Source organism: Pan troglodytes, chromosome 7, assembly GCF_028858775.2.
Source record: "Pan troglodytes isolate AG18354 chromosome 7, NHGRI_mPanTro3-v2.0_pri, whole genome shotgun sequence".
Classification (NCBI taxonomy): Eukaryota; Metazoa; Chordata; class Mammalia; order Primates; family Hominidae; genus Pan; species Pan troglodytes.
Window position 1 is genome coordinate 58,722,882 of NC_072405.2, and position 25,122 is coordinate 58,748,003.

The 25,122-nt window shown below is 37.0% G+C and overlaps 1 protein-coding gene across 6 annotated transcripts in view; it reads left to right on the forward strand.

The window, feature by feature from the left end:
* Positions 1-25,122, forward strand: part of SNTG1 (syntrophin gamma 1) — an 869,847-nt gene that overhangs the window by 234,914 nt on the left and 609,811 nt on the right. For 5 of the 6 annotated variants that reach the window (XM_063817091.1, XM_009455346.5, XM_016959458.4 and 2 more), the window contains one exon: positions 14,312-14,386. The exons of the other annotated variant lie outside the window; for it this stretch is intronic. The gene's annotated coding sequence lies outside the window, so the exon portion shown is untranslated. The remainder of the gene's footprint in view (positions 1-14,311; positions 14,387-25,122) is intronic. 6 annotated transcript variants of the gene reach the window in all.

Consider the following 25,122-nt stretch of genomic DNA (forward strand, 5'->3'; position numbering starts at 1 on the left):
AAATTGTGAATAAGTACATGAAAAGGCGCTGACATCATTATTAATCAAGTAAGTGGAAATTAAACCATCTTGGGCTACCACGTCACACCCACTAGAATAACTAAAAGGAGAAAGACTGGCAATACCAAGTGTTGTTAAGGATGTTGAGCAACTGAACTCACAAGCACTGTGTGAAATGTAAAATGGTACAGTGCTTCCATTTCCAAGAGGAATAAAATCAAGTGTTCATAGCAGTTTTTCATATCTAAATTGAAACTGCACAAAATTCTCATGATCAAATGAATAGATAAGCAAATGGTTTTATATTTATGCAATGATTGCTACTCAGCAATACAAAGAATGGAATACCGATAGATGAAAAAACAGAGATGAATCTCAAACAAGGAAGACTAGACAAAAATAGATATCGATATCTATAGATGTATGGACACTTCCATATGTCTGTATATAGATATTTAGATGCATAGCTGCGGTAGTATTTCATTTGTTTGCTTTCTAGGTAAATTAATCTATGATGATGAAAATCAGAAGAGTGACTGTGCCTGAGTGCTATAGAAATGTTCTGTATCTTGATCAGAGGAGTGGTTACAAAGCGATATAGGTTTGCTAAAACTCATCAAACTGTGTCTTTCATAAATGAGTATTTTATTTTGTTTAAATTGTTCCCCCAATAAACACTTACATTTAATGATTACTTGATAATTCTTCAAGGTAAATCTGATTATAAAAATACATATTAGTATACACAAAATACGTATTATTCAACACACAATTAAAAACTTATTCTTCACATCATTATTATTTTCTTATCAAAAAAGGAAGGAGGTTAAATATTAGAGCAGCAAAAGCCTTTAAGAAAATTTTAAATTATGGAATTTCCCCGAGCTTGCAGATAAGATATTATTGGATGACAAAATAAAAATGTGATATTTAAGACTTTTCATTATAAATCATTAAAACGGAGGTAAAATTCAGGAATTCAGCCAAGGAAACAAAACAATTTACACCTTCTTGAGATTGCTACTGGTGTTTTGTTTACAGCACTGAGACCTTTCCTGTCTTGCACATTCATAGAAATGAACATAAAGAAATCCATAGAATCGAGAATGTTATAAAAGTAGTTACCAAAGCTAGACAGAAGTTAACTTTTTCAAAAATTTCTAAAGAAATGTTCATTGACAGATAAAAGCAATAAGTGGTTGTTAGTTTTGGATAAGTTAAATGTATATTTTCTTTTCCCAGGGCATTCCTGGCTTATGTCAACTGTCCTGGCAAATTATTAATACCTCTTCCTATCACTCTCCCAAGTGACATTGTTTGGGTGGCAAATTCCATGATCATCTTAGTTTGGGAGACCTGGTCCATTTGGACATCAAGATAGGCACTTTTGGTTCATTTCTTCTACTAAGCAGTAAAGGGTTCTCTTCCCATTATCAGGTTCAGATTATGGTAGATCCATGATATCCAAAGCTTTCTTGATATTTTAATGTCACATGGCTGGAATTTTAGAAAATTCTTGAATTTATATGAAATCTATTCATCTTTCACATATGTAGTTTTATTTTTAGCCTGTCTTTTAGGAAATAAAAAACAATTGTACCCATGTACAAAGTAGCTTCTTGGGTGGGTTCTCAATACTTTTTAAGTATAGGAAGATGGCCATCAGAGAGCATTGGGCAGAGTCCCCAGGGATTGACTATACTCAGTGAATGCTATGCCTATGATCATGGAGCACACACAGGACTTCTATTTAGAATAACAGGGTAATAGTATTAGCTTCAATTTAATAAAAACAATTTTAAATGCAAAATAAGAAGTCAAAGTTTGTTAATTTTCAACTATGCAATTATTGAATACCTACAGACATTTTCCTATTTTTCCATGTTGATTTATGTAGCTGGAGTTCATTGTTTTTTTCTGTTGTAATCAACCTTCCATTGCAGTAATACTGCATAATTTGTTTCTCTATTCCTTATTACATTAACATAACTTTTAATTGATTCAATTTTTTGCTATGATAAAGATGCTTTGGTGAACAGACATTCTGGTAGGCCTTGATGCACATGTGTAAGAGGATTTTTGTTTTTTAAGGATATATATCTGGTGACAGAATCGCTGAGACCTTGGATATGGACACCTTTAACTTTAATAAATAATACTAGACTATTTTCCACAATTATTTTACAAATTTATGTTCTTACTAGAGTTTACAAACCAGTTGCTCCTCTTAGTCTCAAGCATTTATTGTCTGCGTTTGTTTCTAATTTGATGGTTGAATAACGTGTTGTGAACGGAATGTGCCTTTGCCTGATAACTAGTGGGCATTGAGTGCTTTTTGATGACTGGCTGTTTGGGTTTTTTCTCTTCTAAAATGCTTGTTCCTGTCTTGGCTCCATGTTTATATTGGATTATTTGACTTTTTTCTTTATTGACTTTTAGAAGGTTTTTGACTATTTTAAATATTCCTTTTTTTTTCACTTGTAATTTGTTGCAGTTATGTTCTATGAGTTTGTTACTAAACTCTTTAGGTATGCTATAAACCAGTCTTATTTTCTGTCCACTTGAGGCAATACTTTCAAACATCTAGATTTTACGTTTCCTGGTTTTACCAAATTTCTGCAATATAAATTATCTTATTCCTATTATTTGCCTACTGTTGGCTTAGGACAGGTTTAGGCATTAGGCTTCTAAGCAAGTTACTCATCACCCATCTGATTTTAAACTTCCAAAACATTGTTGTGTCCCCCGCTGTTCTTTGTAATTATTAATTTGTGTTTTTCTAGTCTCTTTACTATAATCTCAATGAGATTTTGGTCAACGGAAAAAGCAAAATGTGAGTCTTTACTATTTTATCATGTTTATATAGAGAATATTTTCACTATTTGACATGTGTATCAAAAAAGGAAATAAAATAGTAGTCATTGTTTTGCAGCTTCAATGAAACTAAAAGCCATACATGTGTACTTGAGTATTTGACTCTCTCAGCAATTTTATTCAGTACCTGAGCCTAGTGTTTCTATGGCATGTTCACAGGCATCCTTCCATTCTACCCTTATTCATTTGGTCCCACTGGTCTTACAGGTTCCATTATATATGACAAGGAATCACAGTTCAAAAACCTTAATTATCTTGTTCTGGAGTACCACCAGCAAAGCAGCTGAAGAAATTAAACCAAGTTCTTCAGAATCCACCTGCAGCTCCCTCTCCTACTGAAAAATATACCCAATTACCTAAGTTGGGCCCTTACCTGGTAGACTTAAACTGGGAGCAATTTTAATTCAGAACAATAAAACAGTAGCAAACTCTGCATGTTTGATATTTATGCAGGACAACATATTGAGTAATGTGTTTGTTGGTTTTTCTAATAAAAGGAGGACATGCTCTTGGGCATTGCACTTAATTTTCTATGCAGTTTGTGTCTCATCTTCTGAGAAAAATTTACTAATCTTTAGGGTTGGAAGAACTATTTCTAGATAATACTCACCTGGAGCCCTTATGGAATTGAATTCAATTTCTGACACATAAACGTTGTTACAGCAAATTGACTTTCAATAATATCTGAAATTTTTGTGTTAAAGGGATGATATAAACAATATCTCTTCTAATGGTAACTGGCAACCTTTTGTTGACTTTTGAGATGAATTTGAAAGGGAAAATGCTATTGCTTTGAAACAATTACCTCTTTCCAAGAAAAAAAACCTCTCAGTTTTCTTAAAGGGTTGTATGGATTGCTTAAGATTAGTCCTCATCACTTAGAAGCATGGACATTCTTTTGCTTTTTTGTGCTTTCATTTTATATCACAACTAGGATAGCTTCTAAGATTTACATTTATTGTGAATGAAATGTAAATAAAATAACATAGTGTATTAGTAAATTTCCCTGAATAACAAGGCATGTGATTTGTGATCTCTCTGAGTCATAATGTATTTCTGAAATCTCCCTTAGAAACACTATGCACAGCTAATTATTGCCTTATAATGTATCCTACAGATTTTGAACCTGAAGTCATACTCATACTTGTATCAGCTTATTTGATACTCACAGGGCTCTTGCAGAAGCATGGAATAGCTGTAGTACTTTTTTGGGAGCACAGAACTTGGGCATAGGACATAGACTGTAGAGAATATTTTTTGGAGGAGTTTTGAAAACAACTGGACACAAGCCTGGAAGAAGGATAGGAGTCTGAGAAGTGTGGGGAAAGGGGAGTTCAGGCAGACACAGCCGCCAATGAGAGGGACCACTGCTGCAAAGAGAGGATTTCATATTTAGAGAATGGCAATGACTTTGGAATAGTAAAATAGAGAAGATGATATTTTAATGTCAAGACTTATAGATAGATCATTAAGGACAGTGAATATTATTCTAAATGATACTGATTGTGTCCTGAAGATGATGATGATCCATGAAAGAACTTATTGTTGAAGAATCACATGATCACATAAGTTGAAATTTTATGTTTCAAAAAGATGACTTCAGCAGCAGCGCATAGAACAAATCAGGGATTTTATATGGAACACTATATGATCAATTTTTCATGATTATGGAAATCTAAGCAAGGAAAAATAACAGGATAAGCTAAATGAGGTAGAAAGACTTAAGGAAAGTACACAGTTGGGAAATTATTTGGAGATTTTAGTAGAACTTGACCCATTGATTATATAGGGCCAAAGTGAAGGAAGAAATCAAATATGAAGTTCAGTTTCATGGCTTGGGGCATGAGAGTTGTGATGTCACAATTAATAGATTACATGGAAAGACAGGCATGTTTTCGTAGGGAAAGGCTAACTTTCAGTGTCCATGTGCTGATTCTAGGGACTTTCCAAGAGGACCTGATAGTGTGTGGTGCATGTGTTGTGTGTGGTGTATCTGTTGTGTGTTCTGTATGTGCATCTGGAGTTCAGAGAAATCTCTGGCCTAGAGATAGAATCAGTGATTGGCCCTTGAGTGCATGAGGTAAGTATAGATTTGAAAGCCCTTGTCTAGTGAGGGAAGCATTCCCACAAAAAAGGTATGGAAGAATCAGAAAAAAAAAGAAAAAGAAAAAGAAAAAAAATGTCACCCAATCAAAACATCCTGGATAGCAGCAATATTTAAGGGGCGAAAGGAAAGACCACAAATTAGGTTAAGAGATAATTGTCTTTAAAAAAACACAATTCATTCCCTATTTTGCATTAATAAAGCATATAATCTTAGACAAGCATTCAAAATCCTTCACAACCTGGCCTAAACTGCTTTTAGAAGAATGAAAGAGAGGGGAATGATATTTAGGGAAAGAGAAAGAGAAGAAGGAGGAGGAAGAGCAAGAGGGAGAAGAAATGCTGTGTGATTTGTGGTTGAATTGAATTGTACAGTGTCAGGGAAGGTGGAGAGCTTGACTTGACTGCCACTTGCTTGGCAGGACAAAATAAGGAATTGAGATACAATTAGTCACCCTGGTTCTTGTCAAAGCAGCTCTGTGAATAACCTGAGAGCAGGAAAATAGTGTCACAAAGCCAATGGGAAGTGAGGCTGCCCAGAGTGAACCCTGCAGCCTGCTGGCTATAAGAAAGCACCGGCCGTGCCTGGTGGCTCATGCCTGTAATCCCAGCACTTTGGGAGGTCGAGGCAGGCGTATCACGAGGTCAGGAGATGGAGACCGTCCTGGCTAACATGGTGAAACCCCGTCTCTACTAAAAATACAAAAAATTAGCCAGACGTGGAGGCGGGTGCCTGTAGTTCCAGCTACTTGGGAGGCTGAGGCAGGAGAACGGCATGAACCCGGGAGGCGGAGCTTGCAGTGAGCCGAGTTCGTGCCACTGCACTCCAGCCTGGGCGACAGCAAGACTCTGTCTCAAAAAAAAAAAAAAGAAAAAAAAAAGAAAGAAAGCACCAGTCCCTAGCAGAACTTCATCCTCCATCATGCTTCCCTTCGTTAGCCCGCTGGATCTCCCGTTGAGGTGCTATCTAATCTAGGACATCAGGATAGGAAGGGGTATTTACGTCACATGTGTGAAGCTGAGTCCTCTGTCCTGATTGACATCAGCCTGGCCATTCCTCATGATTATGCAATGACGTGTTCTGCTCCTGCCATCTGCTCCCACTGCTGTTCCTGGAGGTAAACATGCCCCGGCTATCCCAGCTTCAGAGCATGCTCCTCTTACTGCCTCATGGGAGCCTGGACCCAGAAACTTTCTCACATATTCTATAGCAAGGCACAGCCGAGATCACCATGAAATCCTTAGGAAGCCTTTCTAATGGCTCAGGGCAAACAGAAGGGGATGGCATCTGGTGTCATGTGGCTGCTTCCAGGATTCATGGTTCCAGTCTTTTCCCATAGAGTTGCTAACTACCTGCTTCCATAAGCAACTGGCTAGGTCCCAGTTCACTCTTCAGAAGAGAGGCCTCTCCCTTCACCCTCCAGGGAGGCCCTTTCTGGTCTCTCTGTAGATTCTATCAACTGGGAAGAAAGCAACTCTCCTCAACTCAGCCAGTTATTCCACCGCCGTTTAGTGAGACAGACTCGTTTCACCCACAGAAACTAAATCCCATATTCTCTAGTTTTAAATTTTGAAAAATGTCTTCTCAACCGTAACCTATAACCTATTGATTAGAAGACGACTTTTCTGTGTCGCTTTTACTGTTGCTTCCGAGTATTCCAAAATATAATTTTTCCAAAATTTATGTCTTCCAGTTAGAATTCCAAGTTGTTGTTTTTTTTTTAATAGACAAACTAAGTATTACAAATTTCTCTTCAGGAATTTTCTTTTTTTTTTTTTAGACGGAGTCTTGCTCTGGCGCCAGGTGGGAGTGCAGTGGCGAGATCTCGGGTCACTGCAACCTCCACCTCCTGGGTTCAAGTGATTCTCCTGCCTCAGCCTCCCAAGTAGCTGGGACTACAGGTGCCCGCCACCACACCCGGCCAATTTGTGTATTTTAATACACAACAGTATTTCGCCATGTTGGCCAGGATTGTCTCGATCTCCTGACCTCGGGGTCTGCCACCTCCACCTCCCAAAGTGCTGGGATTACAGGCGTGAGCCACCACACTCGGCCCATGAATTTTTTTAGTAAAATTGATTTGCTTTTATAATAGAAGATTATTTAGACTGTAGTTTAAAATTCTAAATGGAACATGACAAGTTTAAGAATTCAAAAATATCACTTGTTGGATCCTACCTTTTCAAGATAATGACTACATCTTTACAATTGCTGCCTTTAGCACTGCAAATTATTGAACTGACAGACTGAAATCTATGGGTTTGATCTACCTCTTGTATTTGCTTTTTCCTCTTATCTCTCTTCCATTTTAATGTTCCCATTGATCTCAGAGACTTTGATAGAAAGACACAATTTCTTTTTTTTTTCTTTTTTTTGCTATTTATCATCACGGGCTTGCTGAATATGCTTAAACTATGGTCAGAAGTAAAAATGAACAGAAAGCTAATTTTTCACAATGCTTGTCTGAAATGGTCAAGGAGAATAGAACATTACTCTGCTGCTATTCAGATGCTTTGCCATGGCTGGTACAGCGTGATGCACAGTTACAAAGAACTTTGCGTATGAACATGTTCTGTTCCAGTATCAAATTCTGAAAGGGGATTGCTTTTTTCCAGAGAACTGGCAATTCTCCATTGACAAGCATGAACAGTGGATAACAAAGCAAACCTTGTTTACTGGTACTTATTCATTTAAAGCTCTATCAGGCAATCTGACTGAAATGATAGTTTTGTTCTGCAAAATCAAAAGATATTTAAAATTAGATAGGTTGTTAAGTAGATAATTTTTAGTGAACACATTTTAAATTACTAGGGGATATTTGGTTGCAACTCTTTTTGTGCATACAACATATTACATGTCATAATATAAATTTCACTTATTTATTTGTGCCTTGTTTTCTTTCCCTGCTACATTCACAGACCCTAGAAGAGCGCAAGGTCCCTAATATGCACTCAAATATGTAGTGAATGTGTAAATAGAAGTAACTCTTCAAAATACGCAACTCTTATGTTAACAGTTGGGAAACTCTTTGGAAAAAATATTATCTCCAACTATGAATTCTACTGTTAAATACTTATTATGCTCCTTGGCTTTATTAAATGGTATGGCTATACAACATCAGAAGATAAAGTTCATTCTTCTGAATATTACTCTAGCATTTTTGTCAAAGAATGAGTCATCCCTTATTTATAGGTTTTTAAATTGGCTTTTAGCTTATTTTATGTATGTCATAAATTAAGACAATAGTGACTCTAACTCATAGAAACTATGCTTCCCCCTCCCCAGCAGGAAAAATAATCTTTCATCTCCCACACACACACACAAAAAATGTTGAATTAGGTGTCAGGTGTTTATACTATTTTGGATAGAACAGTGTTGAGTTCTGCTTTGATGAGCTTCACAGGCATAGCTTTGCTTACTGAAAGAGAGCAATTAGCTTCATATTGCTCGATTTAATTAAGTGAGGTCAATTTAACTTAACGTTTAGTCTCCATCCCCAGCCAGAGATTCCCATTCACCTTGCTCCAGCAAGTTGTCAGAGTGAGAAAAGATTAATTTTCTATATCACAGTGCAGTCAGTGACAGAGATGAGGCTTTAGCAAACTGATGTTTGGATGTACAGAAATCATTTTTGCAGGTAGTGATTTATTCAAGCAAGAATCAGGAAAATGTCAAAACGTATCCAAAAATTATTTTGTGTCCTGTATACTGATGTTTGCTGTAGAGTTTGTTCATCCTTGTACTCATCTCCAGATAGAGCTTTTGTATCTGGAAAGAGTACAATTGACTTAATATTGCTTAATTTAAGTGAAGCAATTAAATTTACGTCATCTTCAGCCACGGACACTCATCGACCATGTTCTGCATATTATCTGCTTGAAAATTGCTGCCACTATGGCCATGCCATTTTTATTTTCCTTCTTCAGTGATTTACAACTATAATTTTCAGATAGTAACAGAAACCCTGGATTGGAAAACCTTAGTGGTTCCTAAAAAGATCGAGATATATGTTGATACATACATTTGTCATATAACCAATGGGCATTACTAGTTGAACCTAAAGTCGCATTGTAACTTAAATGTCATCCAATTATGCTAAATAAAAATATCTTTGAAATAAGGAAAGCAAAAGAGTCTGTTTCTAAACCAACTTTTCGTATATGTCACTCAGGTATTGAATCTTGTGTATGTAAAACCTTTCATATCACATTCCTTCAAATCACATTGACCTCTCTGGACCGTGATTATATGTAATGGTCCTGATAAGAAAATATATTTGGCCAAGTGCGGTAGCTCATGCCTATAATCCCAGCACTTTGTGAGGCCTTGGCGGGCAGATTGCTTGAGCCCACGAGTTTGAGGCCAGCCTGAGCAACAGAACAAAACCTCATCGCTACGAAAAAAAAAAAAAAATACAAAATACAAAAATTGGCCAGACATGGTGGCATGCGCCTGTAGTCCCAGCTATTCAGGAAGCTGAGATGGGAGGATCCTGTCAGCCTGGCAATTCGAGGTTGCAGTGAGTCATGATCGCACCAGTGGACCCCAGGCTGGGCAAGTTTGCAAGATTCTATCTCAAAAAAAAAAAAAAAAAAAGTGAAGAAAAAAAGAAAAAATAAAGTAAATTTGTTTCACTCAAGTATTATTTTGAGAGAGATTTAGAAAGCCATTAATTAGTTTGCATATCATTATGATTTTTTCTAATAATTTAAAAATTACCTTAGATAAGTATTATTTTAAAATACATGATTACTTAATGAAGGAATCTAAATTTTAACTTATAATTTGATGTTATGTGGCTACTTCTTGTGCTTTATTTCTCTTATTGAAATGTAAAAATATAATTTAATTACAATTCCTTTAATTTGTATAATAACACTTAAGCAAGTTAAATCATTAATAATCTTTTTCTAAAATGTTTAATATTTCCCAACTTCCTGAAAAAAATCTACACATCTTTAAGAAGGACCATATTTGTGAAAAATTATAATTCCCAACTATTAATTTTATTGCTACATACTTCATACAAACACAAACCAGTTTACATTGTTAACATAAAGACAATCAAATGTAAATAAGGCCACAAATTGTAGATTTACTATTAAGACCAAGTCATTCCATTCCTTATATTACTGCCATTAAGTAACAATTTGTTTTTTTCTCTAATAGTAAAGGAAAGAAAATATGTACCTCTCATCTGAAGATATGCACACACAAACACATAAACAGAGTATACAGTATAAGATGCATTTTTCTTGTTTTACTTTAGTGTAATAGTTGACAAAGACAAAACCTTAACACATCTGTGTGTGTATACATGTATATGCATGTGTATATATATATGTATATATATATGTTATAAAGCATATTAATACCAAAAGAATCTGTGAATCTATTACCCAATATAAGAAGTGGAGCATGACAACTGTAGTACACATGGTTTTTACTATATTTGTATTTTATTCTATTTTCCTTTAAGAGATAATACGAGTTGGAGTTATATTCAATATTTCCTTTACTTTTTAAGAAACTTTTAAGATTTTAATTAGTCATAATTTCTAGGAAGTTGCAAAGAAATCTACAGAGAGATCCAGTGTACACTTCACCCAACTTCTCCCAAATTTAACATCTTGCATAACTGCAGTACCTGATTATGAAAAGCAGGAAACTGACCTTGGTACAACCCACAGAGTTATTCGGTTACACGTGCACTCGTTTTTATGTATAAGTCATTTTATCATATGTATATTTCTGTGAAACTTCCATCACAACTAAGATATTTAACTTATTAAATAATATGGCAGGCAGAGTGATTGTTTCACATTTTTATATAGATGAGGAGTATTTTAAAACACTTATTTTCTTTCTGTAACTTTTCCATCTTTGTCATTTGTGGTTGATTTGTTTTCCTCAGTGATATTTGTGTTTCAGGGTTTTCAATGAACAATAATTTCAATGAATAATTTCAGTGAATAATAATTTATTTCACAAAAAGACATCATAGGGCACACAGATGGTATGGTTGTATCTATATTAAAAGACTTTGAATAACTGACATCAATAGTGTATTTTTAAAACTCACATGTATACTCATATTTCACACTTAAATTTTCCAGTTAAATTCCTAAGTCAAAAATGAAGTTCGACTTCTGCTTCTGAGAAAACTGGAGTAGGAGCAATTCTGATTCTTCCTCCCACTTAAATGCAACTTAATATCTTGGACATCACATAGAGAAAAATGTATAAAGACCTAGAAAGGGAGGGAGAAGGCAGCCCACTCTTAGGGAGCTCAGAACTGGGAAGGACATGGTGGCAAGAGCCCTGGTATTTCTTATTTGCCTCACATATTCCAGTTGGATAGAAACTTAAAATCCCTCCATTATTCTAGTTCCTTGTTAAGTAATACATTGATTAACCTACCATTTTTAGATTTTTATTTACTTCATTAGCTGTAGTGAACTCTTCTTTGGACTGTCTGTGTTTTGGTTTGTAGTTTTTATTTGATTTCTTCATTTCCCTCACAGTGTTAAGTTAAAGCCTTTGCAGAGGTCCCAACTAGGAGCTGAGTGTAGTGGCTTGCACTTGTAATCCCAGCTACTTGGGTGGTTGAGGCAGGAGGATCACTGGAGCCAAGGAGTTAGAGGCTGCAGTGAGTTATGCACTGAGGGTTCACCCACTGCACTCTAGTCTTGATGACAGAGTGAGACCCCATGTGTAAAATAATAATAATGAAGTAAAAATAAATGGGTAATCGTGGAAATGAGGGTGGTAAATATGTAAACAGAAGACTCATCTAGCCATTGAACTTCCTTTCCCTTTTTGCTCTTCATATTTGCACCTGGGGCTGTGAGAGTGGTGCTTTGGACATTGTGTTCTAGTTCTAACGTCCGCTCACCTCTGTGGCTATAGAGACCAGGAGCGAACCAGCCTCAGTGACGACAGCATGTTGTTCTTTAAGTAATGTTCCTACTTTCACACCTCAACATTGGTCCTTTGGAACAAGGTTACATTTTTTTTAATTCAAGAGGCTTAATGTATATTTATTATTTCATAAATAAAACCCACAAATACATCTATATAAAATAATAAATAAATGGAGAAAATCAGATTAGTCTAAAATTATTTCACATAAAATAACTAAGGAAAAAACCTGTGAAAAAACTTAAAAGATATGATAATGATTCCAGTGCAATTAACATTATTTTGACACAACATCTAATTCTGAACTCCTTATCATGTAAATTAAAAACAAATCTGGAATCACATGTATGACATATGTGGGGATACAGTAATAATAGAGTGAGGCATAAGATTTATCTCATGCATTGGTTATCTATTGCTGCATAAAAACATGTAGCAAACTTAGTCATTTAAAATAGTACTCTTTTGTTTCCTCATAGTTTCCATAGTCAGAAGTGCAGGCATGACATATCCAGATTGATTCTATGCAGTCTCACAATGCTACAATTGTAGTGTCATCCAGGCTGTGTTTGCATCTGGAACACGGGGGTTCTACCAAGCTTGTTTAGGTTTGTGGCAAAATCCAGTTCTTTGCATTTCTAGGACTGAGGTCCCCACATTCTTGCCTCATGCTGGCCAAGGGCTGCTCTGGGTTCCTAATGGCCACCTCCTGGAGGACTTGGGCATGCAACCATCTCCACAGGGCAGCTTCCCTCTTCCAAAGGCACAGGAGGATCTGTCCCAGCTTGATCCTCTGACCCTTTGTAGGAGCTCCCACCTGATTGATCAAGTATGGCCACCCATTTAATCTCCTTCAAACTGATTAATTCAAAATTGACTGATTTGGGAGATGACAGCTACAAAATCCTTCCACCTTTGTCATCTGATGGAATCTTAGAACAGGAGTGAAATCCACAACTGCCACAAGTCCAGTCCACAGCCAAGAGGCATTTCAGGGGCAAGAATCTGGGGGCCATCTGTATTAGTCAGGGTTCTCTAGAGGGACAGGACTAATAGGAAATATATATATATATATATATATATATATATATTTCCTTTTACATATATATAATGGGAGTTTATTAAGTATTATTAACTCACACAATCACAGTGCCCCACAATAGGCTGCCTGCCAACTGAGGAGCAAAGAAACCAGTTTGAGTCCCAAAGCTGAAGAACTTGGAGTCTGATGTTCAAGGGCAGGAAGCATCCAGCACAGGAGAAATATGTAGGCTGGGACGCTAAGCCAGTCTAGTCTTTTCATGGTTTTCTGCCTGCTTTATATCCTGGCAAAGCTGGCAGCTGATTAGATTGTTCCCATCCAGATTAAGGGTGGGTTTGCCTTCCCCAGCCCACTGACTCAAATGTTAATCTACTTTGGCAACACTCTCACAGACACACCCAGGTTCAATACTTTGCATCCTTCAATCCAATTAAGTTGACACTGAGTGTTAACCATCACACCATCCAAGAATTATTCCTAGCACATCTCACAAGATTTATTCTGGTTAAGGGTTCTCGACTTAGCTGTGCTTCAGGTTTTGAGGGAGCTTCTTAAAAATGCATATTTATAGGCCTCTATATGAATCTGATTCAGATTCAGAATTGAACTCTATCTCCTCAGTTATAAATATTATTTTCAATAAGCTACAGAAGCAATGCTTATGGAGCCAGCTTCATCCCCTTGAGACTTCTGATAACCACTGCTCTATTAAATATAGGCATCTCACCTGCCTATCATTGATTATAGTATTTTCAAAACTACAGTTGAGTTCATGAGGGGCCAAGTAACATAAACGGGATCTTTAAAAACTAAATGACAAAGGCAGAAGCACCACTCTAGCCTCTAAAATTAGCAATCTGTTGCTCAAGTCTTCAATTACAGTATGTTTTAAGAGGTCAGCCTGCCCCCCACCACCAGAAAACTGAGTTAACAGCTAAGTCTCATAAAAAAGTAATCACTTCTTGGCATTAAATCAATAGACTATTCCTCACAATGAATGCTTTTAAATATTATCACTAATTTAAACTTGGAGTCTGATTCTAAATTTAGATCCAAGTCTACCTACTGGCAAATGATATATCCTCTGGTACTCCTTTTGAAGTCAATTTCCCCAAAGTGTGTTCTACAGAACTTAATCTTGTGGCATTAGTCATTTGGAAAATATTACCTCATTTGGTCTCTAGATAATTTACAGGGATTTGAGCTATTCCTAGAAATTGACAAGAAAGTGTGGAAAATTGTGTATGATTTGAGTGTAAATAGCAGTCTTGTCTTCCTCATGGGTAAAGTAGATACATTTCGGTGTGTAGATTTCATCACTTCTATTTTTGAATGCTCATAGGACTTATTTTTTTTATTTCTGCATCTAGACTGCTCTGCAGAATGTTGAGATTGCCCGAGAAGTGACCCCAGCAAAAGAAAAATATTGCTGTACCTAAATTCAAGTAAGACCATTACTTTGCAATAACGTATCATGTGTAAATTAGTGGAAAAAATCAACTGTATTAGTCTACACTTCTAAGAGACAATTGTTTTCTTTGATATTAATCGTTTTGAAGCCTCTTTCTCTGTTCTTGAAAAATGACAAAAAAAAAAAAACAACAAAACCTCTTGTTATGGAAGGAGTAGAAATATTCAGAACGTATCTCCATGTTTAGTTGTAGTTACACAGCATTTTGGTGTGTCTTTCCACAATGTTTATTTAAACAGCTATGTTGAATTTGTGTTGTTTCTTTAATAAGCACTATTTATAGGAATGAGAAAAATCATTTAGTTTTTCAAAAATACCCTTTATTAGGTGAGGGATCTGTGTCTCTTCATGAAGATGGTAACTGGAGTTACACATTTCAGTGAGCTGCGATTTTCTGAGAAGGGCAGACACTCAACAATGGGGAGTGGGTTGCGATGCTTGGCAGAGTGATTATGAACTGTCACGTTCTCTTTTGTTTGTTCAGAGGAAGGAGTGAATGAGGTGAAATTAGTACAATGAATCAAATTCCTTCAGGAAGGGAGTGTGAGTCAGCATGGGTGATGCAGGTGGATCAATGACCTTGTAGTAGAATAAGTGTTACTTTAGGAAGGAATCATACACTATTTGTTGGAAGGAGGTGAACATGGCTAGAAAAGGTTAGGATTGAAGTCACTAAATCTATTTTTATAATAAGCTGTCACAGTATTTTTGATAGCTTATGTCCTTACAGTCCAAGGACTTGTAGTACGGCTTTAGTAAGATTCATCAAACTCACTGATATATGTTGGGTTTCAATGAGTGCCAGTACTGAAAAGTATACTGGGTGCTTATTTATGTACTCAATTATACTTAAATGTAGTGTAGAAGTGGCAAGAATCTTTGAGTGTATCATGTGTTATAAAAACCATGAAACTTTATAACTTTATGTAGCCATGCAGATTGCCTATTAAAGAGATTTCTAGGCTGGGTTTTCAAGGACTATGGCAAGTTCTGAGGCACTGAGGATTAAGCAATTAGGCCTCAAAGTTGTCCTGTTTGCTACCTATTCTGTTAGACATGGAAGCCACATTGTGCTGTTTCTTGTCATGGATGGGTTGCTAATAGATTGATTTCCCTCACCCAATCTGATCCTCAAATTATTCAGGTAGATTTTTTAAACAATTATCTTTTTAAAAATTTTTACTTTAAGTTCTGGGATACATGTGCAGAACATGCATGTTTGTTACATAGGTATACATGTGCCATGGTGGTTTGTTGCACCTAACAACCCATCATCTAGGTTTTAAGCCCTGCATGCAGTAGGTATTTGTCCTAATGCTCTCCGTCCCCTTGGCCCCAACTCCCAACAGGCCCTGGTGTGTGATGTTCCCCTCCCTGTGTCCATGTGTTCTTGTTATTGAGCTCCCACTTACACATGAGAACATGCAGTGTTTGGTATTCTGTTCCTGTGTTAGAGTGTTGAGAATGATGACTTCCAGCTTCATCCACGTCCCTGCAAAGGACATGAACTCATTCTTTTTTTATGCCTGCATATATTCCATGATGTACATGTACCACATTTTCTTTATGCAGTCTACCATTGATGGATATTTGGGTTGGTTCCAAGTCTTTGCTATTGTGAATAGTGCTGCAGTAGACATACGTGGGCATGTGTCTTTATAGCAGAATGATTCCTAATCCTTTGGGTATATACCCAGTAATGGGATTGCTGGGTCAAATGGTATTTCTGGTTCTAGATCCTTGAGGAATCACCACACTGTCTTCCACAATGGTTGAACTAATTTACACTTCCACCAACAGTGTAAAAGTGTTAAACAGTTACCTTTAAATTAAACAATGTATTTTCATCATTCATGTAAACTCAGAAATTTCCGAAGCACATTTTCCCCAAAGCAAAAATAACCCTTTCTAATGCATTATAAATGCCATTATATACCCAATGTTTTCAAGTTATTTTTCATTGCTAGACCTTTTTTCTTAGTTAAATATGTACTTCAAATAAAATCTCATAGGGGAGTCCAACAGATAAAAGAGGAAAAAAGAAGCATTTTTAAAATTTTTTTATTTTTATACTTTAAGTTTTAGGGTACATGTGCACAACGTGCAGGTTTGTTACATATGTATACATGTGCCATGTTGGTGTGCTGCACCCATTAACTCATCATTTAGCATTAGGTATATCTCGTAATGCTATCCCTCCCCCCTCCCCCCACCCCACAACAGTCCCCGGTGTGTGATGTTCTCCTTCCTGTGTCCATGTGTTCTCATTGTTCAGTTTCCACCTATGAGTGAGAACATGCGGTGTTTGGTTTTTTTGTCTTTGCGATAGTTTGCTGAGAATGATGGTTTCCATCTTCATCCATGTCCCTACAAAGGACATGAACTCATCATTTTTTATGGCTGCATAGTATTCCATGGTGTATATTTGCCACATTTTCTTAATCCAGTCTATCATTGTTGGACATTTGGGTTGGTTCCAAGTCTTTGCTATCGTGAATAGTGCCGCAATAAACATACGTGTGCATGTGTCTTTATAGCAGCATGATTTATAGTCCTTTGGGTATATACCCAGTAATGGGATGGCTGGGTCAAATGGTATTTCTAGTTCTAGATCCCTGAGGAATCGCCACACCGAAGCAGCAGCGAGTGATCTAGAACTTGGCTGCTCTGTCACTGCCTTCATTTCTTCTAAATCCATTCCCATTCCCCAAACCTCCAGACTAAATGGATATTCATATTTCTCCTGTGATTCCTTGGTTTCTCAATCCTTAATTTGGAAGCACTTGTGGAAGAATCAATTGAAGGGGACAGAGAGCAAAGGATGGAAGCTGAAACTTCCAGAATTATTCTGGGCTAGCCATCAGTGGCCAAGCTGTTGCTGTGCAAGAGGGGGTCATTTATTCCCTTCTTAGAATTTCCCAGTGTCAGGGGCTGCTCTGCATGCTTTCACACTACCATTGTGCAAAGGCTTCAAAGTATCATGCACAGTAAATCCTGACTAAAGCCCAATAAGAGTACAGGTTATACATGAAGAAATGGAGAAAGGCAGTTGTAAGGAAAATAATGGAAATTCACTTGAGGGCGGCTGTTCTCATCCTCAAGCCACCTTCTTCTGACAATCCTGAAAAGTAGTTAATATTTTGTTATTTTTTAAAAAATATGGCAGGATGCATTTCAAGCCGTCCTCTTTCTTCTTAAATATATCTCTTTGCCTCTTCATGTTTAATTCATGCTCATATTTGCCCACATTTAAAGCTAGGCTGGCTTCACATTGGAATTGAAAATAGCCCTAGGAGCATGAGGAACCCTGAGAGCCTGGGTGTCCTCAGCTGTCACAACTGGGTACCTGCCCCTTTGTTTTTGCTGCCCTCTCTGCCTGGCTAGAGGTGGCCCCAGGCTTCCTGGGCATTTTTAAATTACTGAAACAAGAGTATTATAATAAAACACTTGACATTTTAATACATAGATTTTTTTTTTGCTATTGCTGCTTTTGTGTGCTTTGTGGATGTCTGAGGCCTCTGCCCTTGACTGCAATTGGTCCTTCTGCTGTGGCCTGCCCCTCTCTGTGTCACAAGTTGCAGCTGCTGACAGGATGCAACTTCTATTGCCCCATGTACCACCAGAATCATTGTTCAAATTCCCAGTACTCTCAGACAGTTTTGTGATTGAAGAATCATTGGCTTCACTTGGAAATCATCTCTATTTCTAGTGTTGTCTGTCACAGATAAAATGACAAATTGACCAAATGCAAGCAAGCTTAGCATTCAGCCCAGTACTGACTTCATATCCTGGGCAAGTTTCTGAATTCGTTCTGACTGGGACCCACTGCCTATTTCTCTTGTTTCCCGGATCTGACTTCAAAAGCTTCATGTAGGGAAGGCAGGTAAAGTCCTCAGCTAGGGCACTAATAGCAGTGAGGTTCCCCTAGACTGGAAAAAAAAGAGTGACTTGCATTTGTTTGCTTGTTTTATGTTTCCAGGAAAGTTGTATGACAGGGAAGAAACGGTAGTTTCTCCTTGTGATCTCAGGATTAATTGGTGTACCACAATGTATAAGGTCCAAATGAACATTTCAGAAAAATTGATCAACTGAAGGGAACATTTCTGTAGCTCCAGTTTGTTCATTTCAAAGACTCTCTTAGTTGAGAAAAGCCTAGCTACACTTAAAAATAGTCCCTTTTATTGTTCGTATTGTCTACCCTAGTAGGTATGAAGGGACTTCTGGAAGTTCTCAAGTTCTTGGTATTGCTTTCCCTCATGGGCAGATTAATCTAGGCTGCTTTAGTCTTGGTGATTCCATCTCCCCCTGTTCAGTCAAGAGAAGGTGGGACTGTGCCATGCAGGTAAAGGCCATTGGCAGCCTCTCAGGACTAAAAGTGTGGGCCTGTATTTGTGTTTGTCTGTGAAGTAGAGTCACAAGAAAATCTTTAGGTCACCATCAGACAACTGTGGTAATACAGGGAAAAGCAAAAAAGTCTCAAAAATTATTCTCATAAATCTTATTGTGTTAAATGCTGCTTACAGTATCAAAGCTGCAGAACAGAATTACAGAAACTCTGGAGCATGGCAGCTGAAATGGTGGAGAGAGGTAGTGTCTCCCTGAGAGTGTGGGGCCCTCTTGTTCATATGACTTCCCACATCTGCTCAGTCCTGCCTTCTTTCCAAATTTCAGGGGTCTTCCTTGCCTTCAGGCTGGATTACCCCTAGTGATGGCTCTCACTACCCCATGGTTACCTTGTGTCAGCTGCAGTCAGTGCCTCATTCCCGAACATCCCTGCTTGCCTCCCTCTGTCCTGGATGCAAAAGCCAATCTTCACTTCAACCTCAACTATTCCCACGGAGGAGGAGTCACAGCTGTACAGTGTCTGCTCCAACCCCGTGGGACACACAGAGACCCTGGTTTGCTCAGAGAGGCTGGTTACAGCCAGCAAAAAGCACAGAGGCAAATGTTAAGAGGCAAACGTTGACAAGTGAAACAGGAGTGGGCAGGCTTCATGGAAACAAAGACTTACTTAGCCTTATAAGGCCCCTGCATACACAGCCCCACACTGAACGCTTTGACCTCTTTAACACTTGTTTGTTTTAATTTGCCTACATTCAAATGAGTGCTTTGTGTTGCAGTGTTCTATGGGTCTTGACAAATGCATATCATGGAACCATCATTACAGTGTCACAGAGAGGAGTTTCACCACCCAAAAATATCCCCTACGCTTCTCTTATTTAACTCTCCTCATTCCTGAACCCCTGGAAACCACTGATCTTTTCACTGTCTCTACCGTTTTGCCTTTTCTCAGTTGTCACATAATTGGAATCCTACAGTAGACAGCCTTTCAGAATGGCTTCCTTCACTTAACAAAATGCATTTTAGATTCGTCTATGTCTCTTGGAGGTTTGATAGCTGATTTTTTTCCTAAAAATATGGCATTCTGTGGTATACTCCGATTTATTTATTCATTCATCTTCTGAAGGCAGTTACAAATACAGCTGCAATAAAAATATTCAGACCTTACATAAGCTTTCAAATCCATTGGTAATGCTTAGTAGCATAACTGCTGCATCAAGTGGTAAGCTCTGTAGGGAATTGCAAAGCTGTTTTCCAATGTGGCAAAACCATTTGGCATTCTCTTTTTTGCCACTGCTGTCTTCTCCTTCCTCTACCTCTCCCTCTTTCCATTCCTCTTTTTCTTCTTCTGGTCTCTTCCTCCTCTCTCTCTTTTTTTTTTTTCTGTCACTTTCTGTCTCTCTCTTCACACACACGTGCGCACACACACACACACACAGGGATAGTTTAGGAAATTGTTGGAGGTTATCTAACACTTTAGTTTTGAAATTAACAAATTGAGAGAGGCCATTATAGACAATACTAATTAATACAAATGAATTATAAAGAGAAGATACAATATGAAGCCTCTTCCTCAGGTCCCAGTATTAATTAGTCAATATCTTCCTCTATTTATCTGCAAAATCAAACCTATAGTTGTCCATTTCTTTCTTCTTGAACTTCCAGGTGTCCATGAATTCTACAACCATCAGCTCTATCAGCCTTCTTATGCATGTTCTGTTCGTTGTTTTTGTTCTTTATCATATCGAGATATATATTTGCCTCATCCTATAATCTCACCTTTCTCCCTGATGTTATCTCTGTGTGACACTCTGCCAAAAAAGACACACTTTCCCTTACTAAAACGTTTCCTATTTTGATGTAGTCATGCTTGCTTATTTTTACTTTTGCTGCCTGAGCTTTCAATGTCGTATTCAAAATAATTATTGCTAAGACCAATATCAAGAATGTTTTCCCCATGTTTTCTTTTACAAATTTTACTGCTTCAGATCTCATATTGAAATCATCAATTTATTTTGAGTTGATTTTTGTGTGTTGTATAAGAGTCCAGTTTCACTCTTTTGAGTACTGATTCCCAGTTATCCTAATGTCATTGTATCTTCTTTGTGGCCTTCCCAAAATTAGTTGACCATGTATGCTTGGGTTGATTTTTGGGCTCTCTACTCTGTTCCATTGGTCTATGTATCTGTTTTTATGCCAGTACCATATTGTTCTTACTACTGTAGCTTTGTCATGTAATTTGAAATCAGGAAATATGATACCCCAAACTCTGTTTTCAGCTTTCAAGATCTCATTGGTTATTTGAGTCTTTCATGGTTCCATATAACTTTAGAATGTTTTTCTGTTCCTGTGAAAATGCCATTGAAATTTTGACTGAGATTGCATTCAATCTGTATATGGCTTTAGGCAGTATTTGACATTTTAAAAATATTAAAACTTTCAATCCATAGACATTAGTTATTAAACTAAAAAACATTTGCACGGAAAAGGAAATAATCAACACAATAAAAAGGTAATCTATGGACTGGGAGAGAATATTTGCAAGCTATACATCTGATAAGAAATTAATACACAAAATACATAAGCAGTTCCCACAACTTGAAAGGAAAAAAGTAATCTAATTAAAAAAGGGCAAAATATATGAATAGACGTTTTTCGAAGAAAGACATACAAATAGCCAAACATATGCAAAGGCATTCAACATCACTAATTATCAGGAAAATGCAAATCAAATCACAGTAAGATATCACTTTACATCTGTTAAGATGGCTATAATAAAAATGACAAGAGATAAGAGGTGTCAGCAAGGGTGTGGAGGGAAGGAAACCCTTGTGCACTGCTGCTGAGAATGTAAATTGGAACAGCTATTGTGAAAAACTGCATGGAGTTTTCTCAAAAAATTAAAAACAGAACTACTGTATGATACAGCTATCCTACTGCTGGTTATATACCCAAAGAAGGTGAAATCAGCATCTGGTAGAACTATCTGCATTTGTCTTTTCATTGTAGCATTATTCACAATAGCCAAGATATTAAAACAACCCTAACTGTTCATAGATGGATGAATGGATAAATAAATTATGGTATATGTACATAATATAATACTATTCAGTCTTAAAAAAGGACATGCTGACATTTGCAACAACATTGTTGAGCCTGGAGGATATTACACTAAGTGAAATAAGCCATAAACAGTAAGACAGATACTGTATTATTTCACTTATATGTGGAATCTTAAGTCAAATACACACAAACACAGAGTGCAATGGTAGTTACTTGGGAGGAGAGGGTGTGGAAATAAAGAGATGGGAATCAAAGAGTACAAACTTGAAGTTATATAGGATGAATTAGTCTAGAGATCTGTGGTACAGCATGAGGACTCTAGTTCATAATACTGTTCTGTATACTGGAAATTTCTGAAGAGAGTAGACTTTAGGTGTGCTTACCATACATACAAAAAAGAAAGTAATAAAAAGTCTTGAAACTAGATAGAAGTAATATTTGCACAATGTTGTGAATTTACTAAATGCCACTGAGTTATATACTTTAATCAATTTTATTCTATGTGAATTTTACCTCAATGAAAAGAAATGCAAAAGAAAATGGGAGAAAACAGACTTCCTATTATACAAAACCCAAACATAAATCCCACCAACTTCAACACATTTTTTTTAGGTGGCCCATCCTAATTATTCCTTTTCTATCTTTCTATATAATAGCATTTTAGATTAATTTTGTTTGCGTTTCCCATCAGATTGTGAAGTCTTTTTTTTTTTTTTTTTTTAAACAGAGTTTTACTCTTGTTGCCCAAGCTGGAGTACAATGGCTCAAGCTCGGCTCACTGCAACCTCCACCTCCCAGGTTCAAGCGACTCTCCGGCCTCAGCCTCCTGAGTAGCTGGGCTAACAGATGCATGCCACTATGCCTGGCTAAATTTTTTTGTATTTTTAGTAGAGATGGGGTTTCACCATGTTGGCCAGTCTGGTCTCGAACTCCTGGCTTCAGGTGATCTGCCTGTTTCAGCCTCCCTAAGTGCTAGGATTACAGGCATGAGCCACTGCGCCCGGCCTGTGAACTCTTGAAGAGAAGTCTTGCATTACTCCATTGCCAAGAGTACTTCTCCCTCCTAGTCACTTCACACAGCCCTGTCTGAACTGTGCTCTCCAGGGCAGCACTGTTGGTGGTGATTGCTCTGGACCTCACTTTTAGTTAACTTAATCTGACTCATGTCCTATGCTTTTACACATGCCCCATCCTTAAAACTCATTTCTTTGCACCTTGTGTGTCTCAGATCCTGAATCTGGATATTTGGACTTGATCTTTGTTTTTATTTTCCTAATGGAGTTTATCATAAACTTGACTGTAGTTTTATTAATTGCTTTAATATAATTTCAGGCTTCTTGCCTTTCCAAAAACTTATTCTCCAAAAGTAACCATTTGGTTAGCACGTGCATCAGTCCTACCTCCATGAATAGGTGGGGAAGGGCAGTCAGCAGAGTTTTTCAGGTGCTATTTCTGGGCTATACATTCTCATTTTATAAATTTAATTGGGTTTAACTGGTACTTACAATATTTATGTTTTCAACAAGTTATTTTGAGTATTTAAGGAAGAAAATAACACTAGTATAATGGATACTGTGATAATGTTTAAGGGATTTCATTTTTATCTTTAACTGTGTAATTGCTAGTATGCATAGAAAAATGATGAGAAAATGAAGCAAAATTTAATCTGTTAACATTTCTCAGTGATGGATAGTAACATGTACAAAGTTATATGCTTTTGAAATGTGATATTATCTTTTATTCTTTAAAAAGTTCAATTTGGGCTTTGCTGCATATTATTTCTTAATATGTAGAAAAAATAAGAAGGAAAGCTATTGATTTTCCTCTAGTATGAAAGAAAATCAATAGTGCAAGAAGGGCCAATTGACCAAGCAAAGAAACAGTTCCCTTGAAATAAATGTCATGACAGAATACAATAATTGTTAGGCTATTTAAAAACCAAGCCAGATTTTCAAAATTATTCTACACTTGTGTGTTACAGTATATAATGTATGAACTCAATGGAGCAAGTGGTGATATCATATTAAGAATATAATATTATTTTCTAAAGCAAGATCAATATGAAGATCTATTTTAGAAGAGTGTCATTTGCAGCATGAGCACCCCAGTCTAAATGCCTATGGGTTGAAGAGGCAAAGAATAACACATATATAATAATAACAACAGTCAAGTTTATGCCTTTTTAAAAATGAGAATGCACCATTCAGCTTTGATATAGATATGGTGGGTTATTTTATTGCCGATTGCACTTCTCCAAAGTTAGGTGGTGAGATAATGGCAGATCAACAACTGTATCTTCAGGTTTTTGTCAACTAATCCAAAAATTTTTTATGACATGACATTAAACCATTTTTATATTGCAGGGTATAAACACTATAAGAAATAAATCTTTAGTTGAGTAACATGTAATTAATAAGCTGAAAGAGATGAATAGGTACAAGATGCATGTTACTAAATAAAATATGTTTTATGTTTATGAGTACAGATATCCTAATATATTAGTTATAAAAGTAGCCCTATTTGTAACAGGAAGCATTTTTTCAAGAAAAAATGTGATTTGGCACTTGCATGTCTGTGTGTGTGCATGTGTGTGTACACCAGACATCTCTTAAAAGCTACTTCAGATTCTCTTAATTTCATCTGTTTTGGTCACTTCTTCCAGCTTCAGCCACTACTGCAGTGGTCAAGTTTCTGGAACTTGAAAAAAATTTATGCAAGCACAAGTGACCAGCTCTTCATCTTAAACCTGCATCCCATATCACTCCTCTTTTTTCTTCTGCCTGGAAATTTCCTATTGAGATGAGGCACCAACAAATGCTATGGAATTAATTGTCCATGAGGCAAATCTCTGACAACCTGGAGACTAGAGCCAATAAATGTATTATTCTCCCCTTTATCCTCAGAGACACCATCCCAAGATGATGTCACTGATGCCGCATACCAAGTGGTGGCCAACTTTACATTACATCCTCTCACGGTTTGCCCCAACTGACTGTAATGCCTAATCTGACCCATTCTGTTACCTTGCTCCTCCTTGCTTTTCCTGATCTCCACTTCCTTATAAACCACTGCTCCTTTGCTAGGCATTTCATCAGATTGCATTGCTTATTTGCATACTGATGACATCAACCTGGTCACTCTTGCTCATTTACTCAAGGTTTTAGTGTTTGACTAACAGTGTTTCTCTGCGCTATTTCTGTAAGTCTTACGCTTCCGCATTCACACAGAAGATTAATTCCACACCCTGGCTTTCAGTGCTGTGCTGCTTCCCTCTCAGCTATTTGTGCATTTGTCTGCAGGTGCCCA